Raw genomic sequence first — 322 nt, 5'->3', positions numbered from 1 at the left:
TCATTGTTGATTCAAATCTTTTTTCAAGTAATGAATGAAGTTCATTTTTTCCTGGAGCATAAAAATACCACTTTAAAAATCTAATAATATTGTGTCACTGTAAGTGAATTGTAATATAAGGCCAAACATGTCTTACTATTTCTACTTGCAAGATACATTAATAAACAGGATGTGTCGTTAAATGTATTGTACCTAGGGATGGGTATCGTTTAGGTTTTATCCGATACCGGTGCCAAATCGGTACTTTTGAAACGGTGCCGGTGCTCAAACGGTGCTCAAACCGGTGCTTAAAGAATGGAGAACACAAAATTGGTCCAAAAAC

This window comes from Pundamilia nyererei, unplaced genomic scaffold (assembly GCF_000239375.1).
Source record: "Pundamilia nyererei isolate P.nyererei 1_Seehausen unplaced genomic scaffold, PunNye1.0 scaffold00011, whole genome shotgun sequence".
Taxonomy (NCBI): domain Eukaryota; kingdom Metazoa; phylum Chordata; class Actinopteri; order Cichliformes; family Cichlidae; genus Pundamilia; species Pundamilia nyererei.
The sequence above is the reverse complement of the archived record's forward strand: the minus strand, read 5'-3'. Positions refer to the sequence as shown.